This window comes from Cololabis saira, unplaced genomic scaffold, assembly GCF_033807715.1.
Source record: "Cololabis saira isolate AMF1-May2022 unplaced genomic scaffold, fColSai1.1 scf135, whole genome shotgun sequence".
Taxonomy (NCBI): domain Eukaryota; kingdom Metazoa; phylum Chordata; class Actinopteri; order Beloniformes; family Belonidae; genus Cololabis; species Cololabis saira.
In genome coordinates, this window is record NW_026906299.1 from 43,786 (window position 1) to 63,628 (window position 19,843).

Below are 19,843 nucleotides of genomic sequence, written 5' to 3' on the forward strand. Positions count from 1 at the left end.
TCCACATTGTGCACACACACACACATGGCCACACAGACATGTACATACACACGCACGTATACGCACACATAGACGTATACACTGGCTTGTTCATCTGCATGCTTGCTCTGTAGTTTTTGGGGTTAGTTAGCGGTAGCTTAGCTTAGACTGTGATCGGATCTCGAGGTTTTGGTCGATTGCTGCTCATGTTTTGGTCGGCTCCGTGTCGGTTTTGTGTTTTGTTTGTGGTTTTTGTTGCAGATTTCCAATACTTGATGTGTGCCTCCATGTGTTCTTGCTTCCTGGATTGGCAGTAGATGTCACCTCCCCCACCCCCCACCCCCACCCCAAAAAAAAAAAAACTCACTGGGTTTGTATGTGTATATATATGTATGTGTATGCGTATATATATGTATATATACTAAATATAGTAATAATGCACATATATATGCCTTAGGTTTTACCGGCATGGTATCAACCATTAATATGTGTGCAGACAAGGTTAAAAAAAAAAAAAAAAAAAAAAAAAAATTGACAGCCCTAGTTAATGCATACAGTCAGGATGGCCGAGCGGTCTAAGGCGCTGCGTTCAGGTCGCAGTCTCCTCTGGAGGCGTGGGTTCGAATCCCACTTCTGACAGTTGCCTTTTGGGGTGGTAGCCTAGTGGCTACAGAGGAGGGTCAACACTTTGCAAGGTCCTTAACCCTTATCGCTCCCCGGTCGCCGGGCCATTGCATGGGAGACCACTGCTCCTAGTTTGACTTGCAATGGGTTGAATGCAGAGAAATAATTTCCACATTGTGCACACACACACACATGGCCACACAGACATGTACATACACACGCACGTATACGCACACATAGACGTATACACTGGCTTGTTCATCTGCATGCTTGCTCTGTAGTTTTTGGGGTTAGTTAGCGGTAGCTTAGCTTAGACTGTGATCGGATCTCGAGGTTTTGGTCGATTGCTGCTCATGTTTTGGTCGGCTCCGTGTCGGTTTTGTGTTTTGTTTGTGGTTTTTGTTGCAGATTTCCAATACTTGATGTGTGCCTCCATGTGTTCTTGCTTCCTGGATTGGCAGTAGATGTCACCTCCCCCACCCCCCACCCCCACCCCAAAAAAAAAAAAACTCACTGGGTTTGTATGTGTATATATATGTATGTGTATGCGTATATATATGTATATATACTAAATATAGTAATAATGCACATATATATGCCTTAGGTTTTACCGGCATGGTATCAACCATTAATATGTGTGCAGACAAGGTTAAAAAAAAAAAAAAAAAAAAAAAAAAAAAAAAAAAATTGACAGCCCTAGTTAATGCATACAGTCAGGATGGCCGAGCGGTCTAAGGCGCTGCGTTCAGGTCGCAGTCTCCTCTGGAGGCGTGGGTTCGAATCCCACTTCTGACAGTTGCCTTTTGGGGTGGTAGCCTAGTGGCTACAGAGGAGGGTCAACACTTTGCAAGGTCCTTAACCCTTATCGCTCCCCGGTCGCCGGACCATTGCATGGGAGACCACTGCTCCTAGTTTGACTTGCAATGGGTTGAATGCAGAGAAATAATTTCCACATTGTGCACACACACACACATGGCCACACAGACATGTACATACACACGCACGTATACGCACACATAGACGTATACACTGGCTTGTTCACCTGCATGCTTGCTCTGTAGTTTTTGGGGTTAGTTAGCGGTAGCTTAGCTTAGACTGTGATCGGATCTCGAGGTTTTGGTCGATTGCTGCTCATGTTTTGGTCGGCTCTGTGTCAGTTTTGTGTTTCGTTTGTGGTTTTTGTTGCAGATTTCCAATACTTGATGTGTGCCTCCATGTGTTCTTGCTTCCTGGATTGGCAGTAGATGTCACCTCCCCCACCCCCCACCCCCACCCCAAAAAAAAAAAAACTCACTGCGTTTGTATGTGTATATATATGTATGTGTATGCGTATGTATGCGTATATATATGTATATATACTAAATATAGTAATAATGCACATATATATGCCTTAGGTTTTACCGGCATGGTATCAACCATTAATATGTGTGCAGACAAGGTTAAAAAAAAAAAAAAAAAAAAAAAAAAAAATTGACAGCCCTAGTTAATGCATACAGTCAGGATGGCCGAGCGGTCTAAGGCGCTGCGTTCAGGTCGCAGTCTCCTCTGGAGGCGTGGGTTCGAATCCCACTTCTGACAGTTGCCTTTTGGGGTGGTAGCCTAGTGGCTACAGAGGAGGGTCAACACTTTGCAAGGTCCTTAACCCTTATCGCTCCCCGGTCGCCGGGCCATTGCATGGGAGACCACTGCTCCTAGTTTGACTTGCAATGGGTTGAATGCAGAGAAATAATTTCCACATTGTGCACACACACACACATGGCCACACAGACATGTACATACACACGCACGTATACGCACACATAGACGTATACACTGGCTTGTTCACCTGCATGCTTGCTCTGTAGTTTTTGGGGTTAGTTAGCGGTAGCTTAGCTTAGACTGTGATCGGATCTCGAGGTTTTGGTCGATTGCTGCTCATGTTTTGGTCGGCTCTGTGTCAGTTTTGTGTTTCGTTTGTGGTTTTTGTTGCAGATTTCCAATACTTGATGTGTGCCTCCATGTGTTCTTGCTTCCTGGATTGGCAGTAGATGTCACCTCCCCCACCCCCCACCCCCACCCCAAAAAAAAAAAAACTCACTGCGTTTGTATGTGTATATATATGTATGTGTATGCGTATGTATGCGTATATATATGTATATATACTAAATATAGTAATAATGCACATATATATGCCTTAGGTTTTACCGGCATGGTATCAACCATTAATATGTGTGCAGACAAGGTTAAAAAAAAAAAAAAAAAAAAAAAAAAAATTGACAGCCCTAGTTAATGCATACAGTCAGGATGGCCGAGCGGTCTAAGGCGCTGCGTTCAGGTCGCAGTCTCCTCTGGAGGCGTGGGTTCGAATCCCACTTCTGACAGTTGCCTTTTGGGGTGGTAGCCTAGTGGCTACAGAGGAGGGTCAACACTTTGCAAGGTCCTTAACCCTTATCGCTCCCCGGTCGCCGGGCCATTGCATGGGAGACCACTGCTCCTAGTTTGACTTGCAATGGGTTGAATGCAGAGAAATAATTTCCACATTGTGCACACACACACACATGGCCACACAGACATGTACATACACACGCACGTATACGCACACATAGACGTATACACTGGCTTGTTCACCTGCATGCTTGCTCTGTAGTTTTTGGGGTTAGTTAGCGGTAGCTTAGCTTAGACTGTGATCGGATCTCGAGGTTTTGGTCCATTGCTGCTCATGTTTTGGTCGGCTCCGTGTCGGTTTTGTGTTTCGTTTGTGGTTTTTGTTGCAGATTTCCAATACTTGATGTGTGCCTCCATGTGTTCTTGCTTCCTGGATTGGCAGTAGATGTCACCTCCCCCACCCCCCACCCCCACCCCAAAAAAAAAAAACTCACTGCGTTTGTATGTGTATATATATGTATGTGTATGCGTATGTATGCGTATATATATGAATATATACTAAATATAGTAATAATGCACATATATATGCCTTAGGTTTTACCGGCATGGTATCAACCATTAATATGTGTGCAGACAAGGTTAAAAAAAAAAAAAAAAAAAAAAAAAAAATTGACAGCCCTAGTTAATGCATACAGTCAGGATGGCCGAGCGGTCTAAGGCGCTGCGTTCAGGTCGCAGTCTCCTCTGGAGGCGTGGGTTCGAATCCCACTTCTGACAGTTGCCTTTTGGGGTGGTAGCCTAGTGGCTACAGAGGAGGGTCAACACTTTGCAAGGTCCTTAACCCTTATCGCTCCCCGGTCGCCGGGCCATTGCATGGGAGACCACTGCTCCTAGTTTGACTTGCAATGGGTTGAATGCAGAGAAATAATTTCCACATTGTGCACACACACACACATGGCCACACAGACATGTATACGCACACATAGACGTATACACTGGCTTTTTCATCTGCATGCTTGCTCTGTAGTTTTTGGGGTTAGTTAGCGGTAGCTTAGCTTAGACTGTGATCGGATCTCGAGGTTTTGGTCGATTGCTGCTCATGTTTTGGTCGGCTCTGTGTCGGTTTTGTGTTTCGTTTGTGGTTTTTGTTGCAGATTTCCAATACTTGATGTGTGCCTCCATGTGTTCTTGCTTCCTGGATTGGCAGTAGATGTCACCTCCCCCACCCCCCACCCCCACCCCAAAAAAAAAAAAACTCACTGCGTTTGTATGTGTATATATATGTATGTGTATGCGTATGTATGCGTATATATATGTATATATACTAAATATAGTAATAATGCACATATATATGCCTTAGGTTTTACCGGCATGGTATCAACCATTAATATGTGTGCAGACAAGGTTAAAAAAAAAAAAAAAAAAAAAAAAAAAAAAAAAAAAAAAAAAAAATTGACAGCCCTAGTTAATGCATACAGTCAGGATGGCCGAGCGGTCTAAGGCGCTGCGTTCAGGTCGCAGTCTCCTCTGGAGGCGTGGGTTCGAATCCCACTTCTGACAGTCGCCTTTTGGGGTGGTAGCCTAGTGGCTACAGAGGAGGGTCAACACTTTGCAAGGTCCTTAACCCTTATCGCTCCCCGGTCGCCGGGCCATTGCATGGGAGACCACTGCTCCTAGTTTGACTTGCAATGGGTTGAATGCAGAGAAATAATTTCCACATTGTGCACACACACAAACATAGCCACACAGACATGTACATACACACGCACGTATACGCACACATAGACGTATACACTGGCTTGTTCACCTGCATGCTTGCTCTGTAGTTTTTGGGGTTAGTTAGCGGTAGCTTAGCTTAGACTGTGATCGGATCTCGAGGTTTTGGTCGATTGCTGCTCATGTTTTGGTCGGCTCTGTGTCGGTTTTGTGTTTCGTTTGTGGTTTTTGTTGCAGATTTCCAATACTTGATGTGTGCCTCCATGTGTTCTTGCTTCCTGGATTGGCAGTAGATGTCACCTCCCCCACCCCCCACCCCCACCCCAAAAAAAAAAAAACTCACTGCGTTTGTATGTGTATATATATGTATGTGTATGCGTATGTATGCGTATATATATGTATATATACTAAATATAGTAATAATGCACATATATATGCCTTAGGTTTTACCGGCATGGTATCAACCATTAATATGTGTGCAGACAAGGTTAAAAAAAGCAAAAAAAAAAAAAAAAAAAAATTGACAGCCCTAGTTAATGCATACAGTCAGGATGGCCGAGCGGTCTAAGGCGCTGCGTTCAGGTCGCAGTCTCCTCTGGAGGCGTGGGTTCGAATCCCACTTCTGACAGTTGCCTTTTGGGGTGGTAGCCTAGTGGCTACAGAGGAGGGTCAACACTTTGCAAGGTCCTTAACCCTTATCGCTCCCCGGTCGCCGGGCCATTGCATGGGAGACCACTGCTCCTAGTTTGACTTGCAATGGGTTGAATGCAGAGAAATAATTTCCACATTGTGCACACACACACACATGGCCACACAGACATGTACATACACACGCACGTATACGCACACATAGACGTATACACTGGCTTGTTCACCTGCATGCTTGCTCTGTAGTTTTTGGGGTTAGTTAGCGGTAGCTTAGCTTAGACTGTGATCAGATCTCGATGTTTTGGTCCATTGCTGCTCATGTTTTGGTCGGCTCCGTGTCGGTTTTGTGTTTCGTTTGTGGTTTTTGTTGCAGATTTCCAATACTTGATGTGTGCCTCCATGTGTTCTTGCTTCCTGGATTGGCAGTAGATGTCACCTCCCCCACCCCCCACCCCCACCCCAAAAAAAAAAAAACTCACTGGGTTTGTATGTGTATATATATGTATGTGTATGCGTATGTATGCGTATATATATGTATATATACTAAATATAGTAATAATGCACATATATATGCCTTAGGTTTTACCGGCATGGTATCAACCATTAATATGTGTGCAGACATGGTTAAAAAAAAAAAAAAAAAAAATTGACAGCCCTAGTTAATGCATACAGTCAGGATGGCCGAGCGGTCTAAGGTGCTGCGTTCAGGTCGCAGTCTCCTCTGGAGGCGTGGGTTCGAATCCCACTTCTGACAGTTGCCTTTTGGGGTGGTAGCCTAGTGGCTACAGAGGAGGGTCAACACTTTGCAAGGTCCTTAACCCTTATCGCTCCCCGGTCGCCGGGCCATTGCATGGGAGACCACTGCTCCTAGTTTGACTTGCAATGGGTTGAATGCAGAGAAATAATTTCCACATTGTGCACACACACAAACATAGCCACACAGACATGTACATACACACGCACGTATACGCACACATAGACGTATACACTGGCTTTTTCATCTGCATGCTTGCTCTGTAGTTTTTGGGGTTAGTTAGCGGTAGCTTAGCTTAGACTGTGATCGGATCTCGAGGTTTTGGTCGATTGCTGCTCATGTTTTGGTCGGCTCCGTGTCGGTTTTGTGTTTCGTTTGTGGTTTTTGTTGCAGATTTCCAATACTTGATGTGTGCCTCCATGTGTTCTTGCTTCCTGGATTGGCAGTAGATGTCACCTACCCCACCCCCCACCCCCACCCCAAAAAAAAAAAAACTCACTGCGTTTGTATGTGTATATATATGTATGTGTATGCGTATGTATGCGTATATATATGTATATATACTAAATATAGTAATAATGCACATATATATGCCTTAGGTTTTACCGGCATGGTATCAACCATTAATATGTGTGCAGACAAGGTTAAAAAAAAAAAAAAAAAAATTGACAGCCCTAGTTAATGCATACAGTCAGGATGGCCGAGCGGTCTAAGGCGCTGCGTTCAGGTCGCAGTCTCCTCTGGAGGCGTGGGTTCGAATCCAACTTCTGACAGTTGCCTTTTGGGGTGGTAGCCTAGTGGCTACAGAGGAGGGTCAACACTTTGCAAGGTCCTTAACCCTTATCGCTCCCCGGTCGCCGGGCCATTGCATGGGAGACCACTGCTCCTAGTTTGACTTGCAATGGGTTGAATGCAGAGAAATAATTTCCACATTGTGCACACACACAAACATAGCCACACAGACATGTACATACACACGCACGTATACGCACACATAGACGTATACACTGGCTTTTTCATCTGCATGCTTGCTCTGTAGTTTTTGGGGTTAGTTAGCGGTAGCTTAGCTTAGACTGTGATCGGATCTCGAGGTTTTGGTCGATTGCTGCTCATGTTTTGGTCGGCTCCGTGTCGGTTTTGTGTTTCGTTTGTGGTTTTTGTTGCAGATTTCCAATACTTGATGTGTGCCTCCATGTGTTCTTGCTTCCTGGATTGGCAGTAGATGTCACCTCCCCCACCCCCCACCCCCACCCCAAAAAAAAAAAAACTCACTGCGTTTGTATGTGTATATATATATGTATGTGTATGCGTATGTATGCGTATATATATGTATATATACTAAATATAGTAATAATGCACATATATATGCCTTAGGTTTTACCGGCATGGTATCAACAATTAATATGTGTGCAGACAAGGTTAAAAAAAAAAAAAAAAAAAAAAAAAAAAAAATTGACAGCCCTAGTTAATGCATACAGTCAGGATGGCCGAGCGGTCTAAGGCGCTGCGTTCAGGTAGCAGTCTCCTCTGGAGGCGTGGGTTCGAATCCCACTTCTGACAGTCGCCTTTTGGGGTGGTAGCCTAGTGGCTACAGAGGAGGGTCAACACTTTGCAAGGTCCTTAACCCTTATCGCTCCCCGGTCGCCGGGCCATTGCATGGGAGACCACTGCTCCTAGTTTGACTTGCAATGGGTTGAATGCAGAGAAATAATTTCCACATTGTGCACACACACAAACATAGCCACACAGACATGTACATACACACGCACGTATACGCACACATAGACGTATACACTGGCTTGTTCACCTGCATGCTTGCTCTGTAGTTTTTGGGGTTAGTTAGCGGTAGCTTAGCTTAGACTGTGATCGGATCTCGAGGTTTTGGTCCATTGCTGCTCATGTTTTGGTCGGCTCCGTGTCGGTTTTGTGTTTCGTTTGTGGTTCTTGTTGCAGATTTCCAATACTTGATGTGTGCCTCCATGTGTTCTTGCTTCCTGGATTGGCAGTAGATGTCACCTCCCCCACCCCCCACCCCCACCCCAAAAAAAAAAAAAAACTCACTGCGTTTGTATGTGTATATATATGTATGTGTATGCGTATGTATGCGTATATATATGTATATATACTAAATATAGTAATAATGCACATATATATGCCTTAGGTTTTACCGGCATGGTATCAACCATTAATATGTGTGCAGACATGGTTAAAAAAAAAAAAAAAAAAAATTGACAGCCCTAGTTAATGCATACAGTCAGGATGGCCGAGCGGTCTAAGGCGCTGCGTTCAGGTCGCAGTCTCCTCTGGAGGCGTGGGTTCGAATCCCACTTCTGACAGTTGCCTTTTGGGGTGGTAGCCTAGTGGCTACAGAGGAGGGTCAACACTTTGCAAGGTCCTTAACCCTTATCGCTCCCCGGTCGCCGGGCCATTGCATGGGAGACCACTGCTCCTAGTTTGACTTGCAATGGGTTGAATGCAGAGAAATAATTTCCACATTGTGCACACACACACACATGGCCACACAGACATGTATACGCACACATAGACGTATACACTGGCTTTTTCATCTGCATGCTTGCTCTGTAGTTTTTGGGGTTAGTTAGCGGTAGCTTAGCTTAGACTGTGATCGGATCTCGAGGTTTTGGTCGATTGCTGCTCATGTTTTGGTCGGCTCTGTGTCGGTTTTGTGTTTCGTTTGTGGTTTTTGTTGCAGATTTCCAATACTTGATGTGTGCCTCCATGTGTTCTTGCTTCCTGGATTGGCAGTAGATGTCACCTCCCCCACCCCCCACCCCCACCCCAAAAAAAAAAAAACTCACTGCGTTTGTATGTGTATATATATGTATGTGTATGCGTATGTATGCGTATATATATGTATATATACTAAATATAGTAATAATGCACATATATATGCCTTAGGTTTTACCGGCATGGTATCAACCATTAATATGTGTGCAGACAAGGTTAAAAAAAAAAAAAAAAAAAAAATTGACAGCCCTAGTTAATGCATACAGTCAGGATGGCCGAGCGGTCTAAGGCGCTGCGTTCAGGTCGCAGTCTCCTCTGGAGGCGTGGGTTCGAATCCCACTTCTGACAGTCGCCTTTTGGGGTGGTAGCCTAGTGGCTACAGAGGAGGGTCAACACTTTGCAAGGTCCTTAACCCTTATCGCTCCCCGGTCGCCGGGCCATTGCATGGGAGACCACTGCTCCTAGTTTGACTTGCAATGGGTTGAATGCAGAGAAATAATTTCCACATTGTGCACACACACAAACATAGCCACACAGACATGTACATACACACGCACGTATACGCACACATAGACGTATACACTGGCTTGTTCACCTGCATGCTTGCTCTGTAGTTTTTGGGGTTAGTTAGCGGTAGCTTAGCTTAGACTGTGATCGGATCTCGAGGTTTTGGTCCATTGCTGCTCATGTTTTGGTCGGCTCCGTGTCGGTTTTGTGTTTCGTTTGTGGTTTTTGTTGCAGATTTCCAATACTTGATGTGTGCCTCCATGTGTTCTTGCTTCCTGGATTGGCAGTAGATGTCACCTCCCCCACCCCCCACCCCCACCCCAAAAAAAAAAAAACTCACTGGGTTTGTATGTGTATATATATGTATGTGTATGCGTATGTATGCGTATATATATGTATATATACTAAATATAGTAATAATGCACATATATATGCCTTAGGTTTTACCGGCATGGTATCAACCATTAATATGTGTGCAGACAAGGTTAAAAAAAAAAAAAAAAAAAAAAAAAAATTGACAGCCCTAGTTAATGCCTACAGTCAGGATGGCCGAGCGGTCTAAGGCGCTGCGTTCAGGTCGCAGTCTCCTCTGGAGGCGTGGGTTCGAATCCCACTTCTGACAGTTGCCTTTTGGGGTGGTAGCCTAGTGGCTACAGAGGAGGGTCAACACTTTGCAAGGTCCTTAACCCTTATCGCTCCCCGGTCGCCGGGCCATTGCATGGGAGACCACTGCTCCTAGTTTGACTTGCAATGGGTTGAATGCAGAGAAATAATTTCCACATTGTGCACACACACACACATGGCCACACAGACATGTACATACACACGCACGTATACGCACACATAGACGTATACACTGGCTTGTTCATCTGCATGCTTGCTCTGTAGTTTTTGGGGTTAGTTAGCGGTAGCTTAGCTTAGACTGTGATCGGATCTCGAGGTTTTGGTCGATTGCTGCTCATGTTTTGGTCGGCTCCGTGTCGGTTTTGTGTTTTGTTTGTGGTTTTTGTTGCAGATTTCCAATACTTGATGTGTGCCTCCATGTGTTCTTGCTTCCTGGATTGGCAGTAGATGTCACCTCCCCCACCCCCCACCCCCACCCCAAAAAAAAAAAAACTCACTGGGTTTGTATGTGTATATATATGTATGTGTATGCGTATATATATGTATATATACTAAATATAGTAATAATGCACATATATATGCCTTAGGTTTTACCGGCATGGTATCAACCATTAATATGTGTGCAGACAAGGTTAAAAAAAAAAAAAAAAAAAAAAAAAAATTGACAGCCCTAGTTAATGCATACAGTCAGGATGGCCGAGCGGTCTAAGGCGCTGCGTTCAGGTCGCAGTCTCCTCTGGAGGCGTGGGTTCGAATCCCACTTCTGACAGTTGCCTTTTGGGGTGGTAGCCTAGTGGCTACAGAGGAGGGTCAACACTTTGCAAGGTCCTTAACCCTTATCGCTCCCCGGTCGCCGGGCCATTGCATGGGAGACCACTGCTCCTAGTTTGACTTGCAATGGGTTGAATGCAGAGAAATAATTTCCACATTGTGCACACACACACACATGGCCACACAGACATGTACATACACACGCACGTATACGCACACATAGACGTATACACTGGCTTGTTCATCTGCATGCTTGCTCTGTAGTTTTTGGGGTTAGTTAGCGGTAGCTTAGCTTAGACTGTGATCGGATCTCGAGGTTTTGGTCGATTGCTGCTCATGTTTTGGTCGGCTCCGTGTCGGTTTTGTGTTTTGTTTGTGGTTTTTGTTGCAGATTTCCAATACTTGATGTGTGCCTCCATGTGTTCTTGCTTCCTGGATTGGCAGTAGATGTCACCTCCCCCACCCCCCACCCCCACCCCAAAAAAAAAAAAACTCACTGGGTTTGTATGTGTATATATATGTATGTGTATGCGTATATATATGTATATATACTAAATATAGTAATAATGCACATATATATGCCTTAGGTTTTACCGGCATGGTATCAACCATTAATATGTGTGCAGACAAGGTTAAAAAAAAAAAAAAAAAAAAAAAAAAAAAAAAAAAAAATTGACAGCCCTAGTTAATGCATACAGTCAGGATGGCCGAGCGGTCTAAGGCGCTGCGTTCAGGTCGCAGTCTCCTCTGGAGGCGTGGGTTCGAATCCCACTTCTGACAGTTGCCTTTTGGGGTGGTAGCCTAGTGGCTACAGAGGAGGGTCAACACTTTGCAAGGTCCTTAACCCTTATCGCTCCCCGGTCGCCGGACCATTGCATGGGAGACCACTGCTCCTAGTTTGACTTGCAATGGGTTGAATGCAGAGAAATAATTTCCACATTGTGCACACACACACACATGGCCACACAGACATGTACATACACACGCACGTATACGCACACATAGACGTATACACTGGCTTGTTCACCTGCATGCTTGCTCTGTAGTTTTTGGGGTTAGTTAGCGGTAGCTTAGCTTAGACTGTGATCGGATCTCGAGGTTTTGGTCGATTGCTGCTCATGTTTTGGTCGGCTCTGTGTCAGTTTTGTGTTTCGTTTGTGGTTTTTGTTGCAGATTTCCAATACTTGATGTGTGCCTCCATGTGTTCTTGCTTCCTGGATTGGCAGTAGATGTCACCTCCCCCACCCCCCACCCCCACCCCAAAAAAAAAAAAACTCACTGCGTTTGTATGTGTATATATATGTATGTGTATGCGTATGTATGCGTATATATATGTATATATACTAAATATAGTAATAATGCACATATATATGCCTTAGGTTTTACCGGCATGGTATCAACCATTAATATGTGTGCAGACAAGGTTAAAAAAAAAAAAAAAAAAAAAAAAAAAAATTGACAGCCCTAGTTAATGCATACAGTCAGGATGGCCGAGCGGTCTAAGGCGCTGCGTTCAGGTCGCAGTCTCCTCTGGAGGCGTGGGTTCGAATCCCACTTCTGACAGTTGCCTTTTGGGGTGGTAGCCTAGTGGCTACAGAGGAGGGTCAACACTTTGCAAGGTCCTTAACCCTTATCGCTCCCCGGTCGCCGGGCCATTGCATGGGAGACCACTGCTCCTAGTTTGACTTGCAATGGGTTGAATGCAGAGAAATAATTTCCACATTGTGCACACACACACACATGGCCACACAGACATGTACATACACACGCACGTATACGCACACATAGACGTATACACTGGCTTGTTCACCTGCATGCTTGCTCTGTAGTTTTTGGGGTTAGTTAGCGGTAGCTTAGCTTAGACTGTGATCGGATCTCGAGGTTTTGGTCGATTGCTGCTCATGTTTTGGTCGGCTCTGTGTCAGTTTTGTGTTTCGTTTGTGGTTTTTGTTGCAGATTTCCAATACTTGATGTGTGCCTCCATGTGTTCTTGCTTCCTGGATTGGCAGTAGATGTCACCTCCCCCACCCCCCACCCCCACCCCAAAAAAAAAAAAACTCACTGCGTTTGTATGTGTATATATATGTATGTGTATGCGTATGTATGCGTATATATATGTATATATACTAAATATAGTAATAATGCACATATATATGCCTTAGGTTTTACCGGCATGGTATCAACCATTAATATGTGTGCAGACAAGGTTAAAAAAAAAAAAAAAAAAAAAAAAAAAAATTGACAGCCCTAGTTAATGCATACAGTCAGGATGGCCGAGCGGTCTAAGGCGCTGCGTTCAGGTCGCAGTCTCCTCTGGAGGCGTGGGTTCGAATCCCACTTCTGACAGTTGCCTTTTGGGGTGGTAGCCTAGTGGCTACAGAGGAGGGTCAACACTTTGCAAGGTCCTTAACCCTTATCGCTCCCCGGTCGCCGGGCCATTGCATGGGAGACCACTGCTCCTAGTTTGACTTGCAATGGGTTGAATGCAGAGAAATAATTTCCACATTGTGCACACACACACACATGGCCACACAGACATGTACATACACACGCACGTATACGCACACATAGACGTATACACTGGCTTGTTCACCTGCATGCTTGCTCTGTAGTTTTTGGGGTTAGTTAGCGGTAGCTTAGCTTAGACTGTGATCAGATCTCGATGTTTTGGTCCATTGCTGCTCATGTTTTGGTCGGCTCCGTGTCGGTTTTGTGTTTCGTTTGTGGTTTTTGTTGCAGATTTCCAATACTTGATGTGTGCCTCCATGTGTTCTTGCTTCCTGGATTGGCAGTAGATGTCACCTCCCCCACCCCCCACCCCCACCCCCAAAAAAAAAAAACTCACTGGGTTTGTATGTGTATATATATGTATGTGTATGCGTATGTATGCGTATATATATGTATATATACTAAATATAGTAATAATGCACATATATATGCCTTAGGTTTTACCGGCATGGTATCAACCATTAATATGTGTGCAGACAAGGTTAAAAAAAAAAAAAAAAAAAAAATTGACAGCCATAGTTAATGCATACAGTCAGGATGGCCGAGCGGTCTAAGGCGCTGCGTTCAGGTCGCAGTCTCCTCTTGAGGCGTGGGTTTGAATCCCACTTCTGACAGTTGCCTTTTGGGGTGGTAGCCTAGTGGCTACAGAGGAGGGTCAACACTTTGCAAGGTCCTTAACCCTTATCGCTCCCCGGTCGCCGGGCCATTGCATGGGAGACCACTGCTCCTAGTTTGACTTGCAATGGGTTGAATGCAGAGAAATAATTTCCACATTGTGCACACACACACACATGGCCACACAGACATGTACATACACACGCACGTATACGCACACATAGACGTGTACACTGGCTTGTTCATCTGCATGCTTGCTCTGTAGTTTTTGGGGTTAGTTAGCGGTAGCTTAGCTTAGACTGTGATCGGATCTCGAGGTTTTGGTCGATTGCTGCTCATGTTTTGGTCGGCTCCGTGTCGGTTTTGTGTTTCGTTTGTGGTTTTTGTTGCAGATTTCCAATACTTGATGTGTGCCTCCATGTGTTCTTGCTTCCTGGATTGGCAGTAGATGTCACCTCCCCCACCCCCCACCCCCACCCCAAAAAAAAAAAAACTCACTGGGTTTGTATGTGTATATATATGTATGTGTATGCGTATGTATGCGTATATATATGTATATATACTAAATATAGTAATAATGCACATATATATGCCTTAGGTTTTACCGGCATGGTATCAACCATTAATATGTGTGCAGACAAGGTTAAAAAAAAAAAAAAAAAAAAAAAAAAATTGACAGCCCTAGTTAATGCATACAGTCAGGATGGCCGAGCGGTCGAAGGCGCTGCGTTCAGGTCGCAGTCTCCTCTGGAGGCGTGGGTTCGAATCCCACTTCTGACAGTTGCCTTTTGGGGTGGTAGCCTAGTGGCTACAGAGGAGGGTCAACACTTTGCAAGGTCCTTAACCCTTATCGCTCCCCGGTCGCCGGGCCATTGCATGGGAGACCACTGCTCCTAGTTTGACTTGCAATGGGTTGAATGCAGAGAAATAATTTCCACATTGTGCACACACACACACATGGCCACACAGACATGTACATACACACGCACGTATACGCACACATAGACGTATACACTGGCTTGTTCACCTGCATGCTTGCTCTGTAGTTTTTGGGGTTAGTTAGCGGTAGCTTAGCTTAGACTGTGATCGGATCTCGAGGTTTTGGTCCATTGCTGCTCATGTTTTGGTCGGCTCCGTGTCGGTTTTGTGTTTCGTTTGTGGTTTTTGTTGCAGATTTCCAATACTTGATGTGTGCCTCCATGTGTTCTTGCTTCCTGGATTGGCAGTAGATGTCACCTCCCCCACCCCCCACCCCCACCCCAAAAAAAAAAAAACTCACTGGGTTTGTATGTGTATATGTATGTGTATGCGTATGTATGCGTATATATATGTATATATACTAAATACAGTAATAATGCACATATATATGCCTTAGGTTTTACCGGCATGGTATCAACCATTAATATGTGTGCAGACAAGGTTAAAAAAAAAAAAAAAAAAAAAAAAAAAAAATTGACAGCCCTAGTTAATGCATACAGTCAGGATGGCCGAGCGGTCTAAGGCGCTGCGTTCAGGTCGCAGTCTCCTCTGGAGGCGTGGGTTCGAATCCCACTTCTGACAGTTGCCTTTTGGGGTGGTAGCCTAGTGGCTACAGAGGAGGGTCAACACTTTGCAAGGTCCTTAACCCTTATCGCTCCCCGGTCGCCGGGCCATTGCATGGGAGACCACTGCTCCTAGTTTGACTTGCAATGGGTTGAATGCAGAGAAATAATTTCCACATTGTGCACACACACACACATGGCCACACAGACATGTACATACACACGCACGTATACGCACACATAGACGTATACACTGGCTTGTTCACCTGCATGCTTGCTCTGTAGTTTTTGGGGTTAGTTAGCGGTAGCTTAGCTTAGACTGTGATCGGATCTCGAGGTTTTGGTCGATTGCTGCTCATGTTTTGGTCGGCTCCGTGTCGGTTTTGTGTTTCGTTTGTGGTTTTTGTTGCAGATTTCCAATACTTGATGTGTGCCTCCATGTGTTCTTGCTTCCTGGATTGGCAGTAGATGTCACCTCCCCCACCCCCCACCCCCACCCCAAAAAAAAAAAACTCACTGCGTTTGTATGTGTATATATATATGTATGTGTATGCGTATGTATGCGTATATATATGAATATATACTAAATATAGTAATAATGCACATATATATGCCTTAGGTTTTACCGGCATGGTATCAACCATTAATATGTGTGCAGACAAGGTTAAAAAAAAAAAAAAAAAAAAAAAAAAAAAAAAAAAAAAATTGACAGCCCTAGTTAATGCATACAGTCAGGATGGCCGAGCGGTCTAAGGCGCTGCGTTCAGGTCGCAGTCTCCTCTGGAGGCGTGGGTTCGAATCCCACTTCTGACAGTTGCCTTTTGGGGTGGTAGCCTAGTGGCTACAGAGGAGGGTCAACACTTTGCAAAGTCCTTAACCCTTATCGCTCCCCGGTCGCCGGGCCATTGCATGAGAGACCACTGCTCCTAGTTTGACTTGCAATGGGTTGAATGCAGAGAAATAATTTCCACATTGTGCACACACACACACATGGCCACACAGACATGTACATACACACGCACGTATACGCACACATAGACGTATACACTGGCTTGTTCACCTGCATGCTTGCTCTGTAGTTTTTGGGGTTAGTTAGCGGTAGCTTAGCTTAGACTGTGATCGGATCTCGAGGTTTTGGTCCATTGCTGCTCATGTTTTGGTCGGCTCCGTGTCGGTTTTGTGTTTCGTTTGTGGTTTTTGTTGCAGATTTCCAATACTTGATGTGTGCCTCCATGTGTTCTTGCTTCCTGGATTGGCAGTAGATGTCACCTCCCCCACCCCCCACCCCCACCCCAAAAAAAAAAAACTCACTGCGTTTGTATGTGTATATATATGTATGTGTATGCGTATGTATGCGTATATATATGAATATATACTAAATATAGTAATAATGCACATATATATGCCTTAGGTTTTACCGGCATGGTATCAACCATTAATATGTGTGCAGACAAGGTTAAAAAAAAAAAAAAAAAATTGACAGCCCTAGTTAATGCATACAGTCAGGATGGCCGAGCGGTCTAAGGCGCTGCGTTCAGGTCGCAGTCTCCTCTGGAGGCGTGGGTTCGAATCCCACTTCTGACAGTTGCCTTTTGGGGTGGTAGCCTAGTGGCTACAGAGGAGGGTCAACACTTTGCAAAGTCCTTAACCCTTATCGCTCCCCGGTCGCCGGGCCATTGCATGAGAGACCACTGCTCCTAGTTTGACTTGCAATGGGTTGAATGCAGAGAAATAATTTCCACATTGTGCACACACACACACATGGCCACACAGACATGTACATACACACGCACGTATACGCACACATAGACGTATACACTGGCTTGTTCACCTGCATGCTTGCTCTGTAGTTTTTGGGGTTAGTTAGCGGTAGCTTAGCTTAGACTGTGATCGGATCTCGAGGTTTTGGTCCATTGCTGCTCATGTTTTGGTCGGCTCCGTGTCGGTTTTGTGTTTCGTTTGTGGTTTTTGTTGCAGATTTCCAATACTTGATGTGTGCCTCCATGTGTTCTTGCTTCCTGGATTGGCAGTAGATGTCACCTCCCCCACCCCCCACCCCCACCCCAAAAAAAAAAAACTCACTGCGTTTGTATGTGTATATATATGTATGTGTATGCGTATGTATGCGTATATATATGAATATATACTAAATATAGTAATAATGCACATATATATGCCTTAGGTTTTACCGGCATGGTATCAACCATTAATATGTGTGCAGACAAGGTTAAAAAAAAAAATAAATAAATAAATAAATTGACAGCCCTCGTTAATGCATACAGTCAGGATGGCCGAGCGGTCTAAGGCGCTGCGTTCAGGTCGCAGTCTCCTCTGGAGGCATGGGTTTGAATCCCACTTCTGACAGTTGCCTTTTGGGGTGGTAGCCTAGTGGCTACAGAGGAGGGTCAACACTTTGCAAGGTCCTTAACCCTTATCGCTCCCCGGTCGCCGGGCCATTGCATGGGAGACCACTGCTCCTAGTTTGACTTGCAATGGGTTGAATGCAGAGAAATAATTTCCACATTGTGCACACACACACACATGGCCACACAGACATGTACATACACACGCACGTATATGCACACATAGACGTATACACTGGCTTGTTCACCTGCATGCTTGCTCTGTAGTTTTTGGGGTTAGTTAGCGGTAGCTTAGCTTAGACTGTGATCAGATCTCGAGGTTTTGGTCCATTGCTGCTCATGTTTTGGTCGGCTCCGTGTCGGTTTTGTGTTTCGTTTGTGGTTTTTGTTGCAGATTTCCAATACTTGATGTGTGCCTCCATGTGTTCTTGCTTCCTGGATTGGCAGTAGATGTCACCTCCCCCACCCCCCACCCCCACCCCAAAAAAAAAAAACTCACTGCGTTTGTATGTGTATATATATGTATGTGTATGCGTATGTATGCGTATATATATGAATATATACTAAATATAGTAATAATGCACATATATATGCCTTAGGTTTTACCGGCATGGTATCAACCATTAATATGTGTGCAGACAAGGTTAAAAAAATTAAAAAAAATAAATAAAAAATTGACAGCCCTAGTTAATGCATACAGTCAGGATGGCCGAGCGGTCTAAGGCGCTGCGTTCAGGTCGCAGTCTCCTCTGGAGACGTGGGTTCGAATCCCACTTCTGACAGTTGCCTTTTGGGGTGGTAGCCTAGTGGCTACAGAGGAGGGTCAACACTTTGCAAGGTCCTTAACCCTTATCGCTCCCCGGTCGCCGGGCCATTGCATGGGAGACCACTGCTCCTAGTTTGACTTGCAATGGGTTGAATGCAGAGAAATAATTTCCACATTGTGCACACACACACACATGGCCACACAGACATGTACATACACACGCACACATAGACGTATACACTGGCTTTTTCATCTGCATGCTTGCTCTGTAGTTTTTGGGGTTAGTTAGCGGTAGCTTAGCTTAGACTGTGATCGGATCTCAAGGTTTTGGTCGATTGCTGCTCATGTTTTGGTCGGCTCCGTGTCGGTTTTGTGTTTCGTTTGTGGTTTTTGTTGCAGATTTCCAATACTTGATGTGTGCCTCCATGTGTTCTTGCTTCCTGGATTGGCAGTAGATGTCACCTCCCCCACCCCCCACCCCCACCCCAAAAAAAAAAAACTCACTGCGTTTGTATGTGTATATATATGTATGTGTATGCGTATGTATGCGTATATATATGTCTATATACTAAATATAGTAATAATGCACATATATATGCCTTAGGTTTTACCGGCATGGTATCAACCATTAATATGTGTGCAGACAAGGTTAAAAAAAAAAAAAAAAAAAAAAAAAAAATTGACAGCCCTAGTTAATGCATACAGTCAGGATGGCCGAGCGGTCTAAGGCGCTGCGTTCAGGTCGCAGTCTCCTCTGGAGGCGTGGGTTCGAATCCCACTTCTGACAGTTGCCTTTTGGGGTGGTAGCCTAGTGGCTACAGAGGAGGGTCAACACTTTGCAAGGTCCTTAACCCTTATCGCTCCCCGGTCGCCGGGCCATTGCATGGGAGACCACTGCTCCTAGTTTGACTTGCAATGGGTTGAATGCAGAGAAATAATTTCCACATTGTGCACACACACACACACATGGCCACACAGACATGTACATACACACGCACGTATACGCACACATAGACGTATACACTGGCTTTTTCATCTGCATGCTTGCTCTGTAGTTTTTGGGGTTAGTTAGCGGTAGCTTAGCTTAGACTGTGATCGGATCTCGAGGTTTTGGTCGATTGCTGCTCATGTTTTGGTCGGCTCCGTGTCGGTTTTGTGTTTCGTTTGTGGTTTTTGTTGCAGATTTCCAATACTTGATGTGTGCCTCCATGTGTTCTTGCTTCCTGGATTGGCAGTAGATGTCACCTCCCCCACCCCCCACCCCCACCCCAAAAAAAAAAAAACTCACTGCGTTTGTATGTGTATATATATGTAT

The 19,843-nt window shown here is 44.8% G+C and overlaps 25 non-coding genes across 25 annotated transcripts; all 25 read left to right on the plus strand.

Annotated features, from left to right (window-relative positions):
• The first annotated feature begins 535 nt into the window (after positions 1 to 535).
• On the plus strand, positions 536 to 618 carry trnal-cag (transfer RNA leucine (anticodon CAG)). Its single transcript has one exon. It is a non-coding gene; the product is annotated as a tRNA-Leu (tRNA).
• A 697-nt stretch (positions 619 to 1,315) lies between these two features.
• Positions 1,316 to 1,398, plus strand: trnal-cag (transfer RNA leucine (anticodon CAG)). The gene has a single exon. It is a non-coding gene; the product is annotated as a tRNA-Leu (tRNA).
• A 700-nt stretch (positions 1,399 to 2,098) lies between these two features.
• trnal-cag (transfer RNA leucine (anticodon CAG)) lies at positions 2,099 to 2,181 on the plus strand. Its single transcript has one exon. It is a non-coding gene; the product is annotated as a tRNA-Leu (tRNA).
• Positions 2,182 to 2,880: 699 nt separating this feature from the next.
• trnal-cag (transfer RNA leucine (anticodon CAG)) lies at positions 2,881 to 2,963 on the plus strand. The gene has a single exon. It is a non-coding gene; the product is annotated as a tRNA-Leu (tRNA).
• Positions 2,964 to 3,661: 698 nt separating this feature from the next.
• trnal-cag (transfer RNA leucine (anticodon CAG)) lies at positions 3,662 to 3,744 on the plus strand. The gene has a single exon. It is a non-coding gene; the product is annotated as a tRNA-Leu (tRNA).
• Positions 3,745 to 4,444: 700 nt separating this feature from the next.
• On the plus strand, positions 4,445 to 4,527 carry trnal-cag (transfer RNA leucine (anticodon CAG)). Its single transcript has one exon. It is a non-coding gene; the product is annotated as a tRNA-Leu (tRNA).
• Positions 4,528 to 5,228: 701 nt separating this feature from the next.
• trnal-cag (transfer RNA leucine (anticodon CAG)) lies at positions 5,229 to 5,311 on the plus strand. Its single transcript has one exon. It is a non-coding gene; the product is annotated as a tRNA-Leu (tRNA).
• Positions 5,312 to 6,002: 691 nt separating this feature from the next.
• On the plus strand, positions 6,003 to 6,085 carry trnal-cag (transfer RNA leucine (anticodon CAG)). Its single transcript has one exon. It is a non-coding gene; the product is annotated as a tRNA-Leu (tRNA).
• A 690-nt stretch (positions 6,086 to 6,775) lies between these two features.
• trnal-cag (transfer RNA leucine (anticodon CAG)) lies at positions 6,776 to 6,858 on the plus strand. Its single transcript has one exon. It is a non-coding gene; the product is annotated as a tRNA-Leu (tRNA).
• Positions 6,859 to 7,562: 704 nt separating this feature from the next.
• On the plus strand, positions 7,563 to 7,645 carry trnal-cag (transfer RNA leucine (anticodon CAG)). Its single transcript has one exon. It is a non-coding gene; the product is annotated as a tRNA-Leu (tRNA).
• Positions 7,646 to 8,338: 693 nt separating this feature from the next.
• On the plus strand, positions 8,339 to 8,421 carry trnal-cag (transfer RNA leucine (anticodon CAG)). Its single transcript has one exon. It is a non-coding gene; the product is annotated as a tRNA-Leu (tRNA).
• A 677-nt stretch (positions 8,422 to 9,098) lies between these two features.
• On the plus strand, positions 9,099 to 9,181 carry trnal-cag (transfer RNA leucine (anticodon CAG)). Its single transcript has one exon. It is a non-coding gene; the product is annotated as a tRNA-Leu (tRNA).
• A 698-nt stretch (positions 9,182 to 9,879) lies between these two features.
• On the plus strand, positions 9,880 to 9,962 carry trnal-cag (transfer RNA leucine (anticodon CAG)). Its single transcript has one exon. It is a non-coding gene; the product is annotated as a tRNA-Leu (tRNA).
• Positions 9,963 to 10,650: 688 nt separating this feature from the next.
• Positions 10,651 to 10,733, plus strand: trnal-cag (transfer RNA leucine (anticodon CAG)). Its single transcript has one exon. It is a non-coding gene; the product is annotated as a tRNA-Leu (tRNA).
• A 699-nt stretch (positions 10,734 to 11,432) lies between these two features.
• trnal-cag (transfer RNA leucine (anticodon CAG)) lies at positions 11,433 to 11,515 on the plus strand. The gene has a single exon. It is a non-coding gene; the product is annotated as a tRNA-Leu (tRNA).
• A 700-nt stretch (positions 11,516 to 12,215) lies between these two features.
• Positions 12,216 to 12,298, plus strand: trnal-cag (transfer RNA leucine (anticodon CAG)). Its single transcript has one exon. It is a non-coding gene; the product is annotated as a tRNA-Leu (tRNA).
• A 700-nt stretch (positions 12,299 to 12,998) lies between these two features.
• Positions 12,999 to 13,081, plus strand: trnal-cag (transfer RNA leucine (anticodon CAG)). The gene has a single exon. It is a non-coding gene; the product is annotated as a tRNA-Leu (tRNA).
• A 693-nt stretch (positions 13,082 to 13,774) lies between these two features.
• Positions 13,775 to 13,857, plus strand: trnal-cag (transfer RNA leucine (anticodon CAG)). Its single transcript has one exon. It is a non-coding gene; the product is annotated as a tRNA-Leu (tRNA).
• Positions 13,858 to 14,555: 698 nt separating this feature from the next.
• On the plus strand, positions 14,556 to 14,638 carry trnal-cag (transfer RNA leucine (anticodon CAG)). Its single transcript has one exon. It is a non-coding gene; the product is annotated as a tRNA-Leu (tRNA).
• A 697-nt stretch (positions 14,639 to 15,335) lies between these two features.
• Positions 15,336 to 15,418, plus strand: trnal-cag (transfer RNA leucine (anticodon CAG)). The gene has a single exon. It is a non-coding gene; the product is annotated as a tRNA-Leu (tRNA).
• Positions 15,419 to 16,129: 711 nt separating this feature from the next.
• trnal-cag (transfer RNA leucine (anticodon CAG)) lies at positions 16,130 to 16,212 on the plus strand. Its single transcript has one exon. It is a non-coding gene; the product is annotated as a tRNA-Leu (tRNA).
• A 688-nt stretch (positions 16,213 to 16,900) lies between these two features.
• trnal-cag (transfer RNA leucine (anticodon CAG)) lies at positions 16,901 to 16,983 on the plus strand. Its single transcript has one exon. It is a non-coding gene; the product is annotated as a tRNA-Leu (tRNA).
• A 697-nt stretch (positions 16,984 to 17,680) lies between these two features.
• Positions 17,681 to 17,763, plus strand: trnal-cag (transfer RNA leucine (anticodon CAG)). The gene has a single exon. It is a non-coding gene; the product is annotated as a tRNA-Leu (tRNA).
• Positions 17,764 to 18,461: 698 nt separating this feature from the next.
• On the plus strand, positions 18,462 to 18,544 carry trnal-cag (transfer RNA leucine (anticodon CAG)). Its single transcript has one exon. It is a non-coding gene; the product is annotated as a tRNA-Leu (tRNA).
• Positions 18,545 to 19,232: 688 nt separating this feature from the next.
• trnal-cag (transfer RNA leucine (anticodon CAG)) lies at positions 19,233 to 19,315 on the plus strand. The gene has a single exon. It is a non-coding gene; the product is annotated as a tRNA-Leu (tRNA).
• The last annotated feature ends 528 nt before the right edge of the window (positions 19,316 to 19,843 follow it).